Here is a 1,467-nt window from a genome sequence, read left to right as displayed (position 1 = left end):
CAGCAGGATGGTGATGGGGGACAATGGTGACAGTTGGCAGGACACATTTCTTACGATAGGTATCTTTTCAGGCAATGAAGACTTCAGAGTTAGAGAGCCCTGTCCTGCCTAAAGGCCAGAGTGAATAAAAGTTAGGATTCTGGGGCTGCTCTGTTCAGTGTAACCTCCAGAAGTTGCACCCTGGCCTCAGGCTGGTCTGAGGTCTCCCATACGCATGCCCTGGGATGAACTGCCAACAGGCCACACGGAAGGGGTTCACTGGCCTATACAGGTGGCACGTGTGTGCAAGTGCTCTGAGGAAGCAGGAGGTGCAGGTAAGGGCTTGCACCACATAAACACAGCACACTTCACCTTATCCTAACTCCACAGCAGCTGCTCTTACCGACTTGTCCACAGCTTAATAAGCCACATAGAAACACTGCAAAGAGTTGCTCTTAAAACAGTAAGAGAGCATGAAAGTATTAAAAGAACTTCACACTCATTTGTTTACATTAACAATGCAACCTTTTAGGCTTTTGTAAAATAAAACAAATACCCCTACAGAGAGCAAAAGGTATGTGTTCCCATGCCTTTGGGTTGCTGAGATACCAAGTAGGTTGCATTTTGAGAAGGACCCTGGTGATCTCAAAGGACAGAGCCAAACCAATTTGTCTCCTTCAAGACAGTATTAATTTTTCCCTATTCATCAGATCAGATCTTCATCACTGGGCTAACATGGTTAGCTCCTGCTGCTCCAGAGACTGCCTGTTGTCTGCTTACATCTTATACTAAGCAAAAACAGTAGTTCTTGAAGAACTATATCAGAACCCAGGCCTCCTTCTCTTTCCTACTACACCAACGCATCCAAGTCCCACACTGTAGCAAACCTCTCCTGGCTGCTTGCACAAGGTTCATGCAGTAGGTTAGCCTCAGCCTCACTGATGGGATTGCAAGCCTCTCCACCATGGACTGGACTATCCCAGTGAAGTGCACTTTATGGAAGATGTCAATCTGAACCTCTCCAGAGGCAGACAGCATAAACCCCCTTATCTTCCTTGTCCTAAGAAACTGATGCACGAGTTAGTTGCAAACAAGTAACTAGGCTGCTGACTAGCCCCTGGCTGGAGGTTAAACTATCTGAACAGGATGTAGAAAGCCATTAGACATCAGAGATCATGTAAGAAGCTGGCAAAAGTCACAGCACTGAGGGGTGACTGAGATTTACAAGCAGTTATGGAGGAGATTAGCGAGATCCAGACAGGCTTCAGATAACAGAGTATTGGGGATCTTTTGGGAAACAGACCTTGGGAAAACCAGATTCTAGATAACCCTGTGAACAGTAACGCGTGGCCACAACGACTGAGGTGATGGCATAAGAAATACTGGACTTTGGTATGGATGTGGCACAACTGACCAATGATGAAAAAGTAATTATGGGCATGTTATTTATTTGGCAGCAGGCTAGGATGGAGAAAAGTGATGGGGGGG

The sequence above is a fragment of the Eurypyga helias genome, unplaced genomic scaffold (genome assembly GCF_000690775.1).
Source record: "Eurypyga helias isolate BGI_N326 unplaced genomic scaffold, ASM69077v1 scaffold51890, whole genome shotgun sequence".
NCBI classification, from domain to species: Eukaryota; Metazoa; Chordata; class Aves; order Eurypygiformes; family Eurypygidae; genus Eurypyga; species Eurypyga helias.
This window is presented reverse-complemented; position numbering follows the sequence as displayed.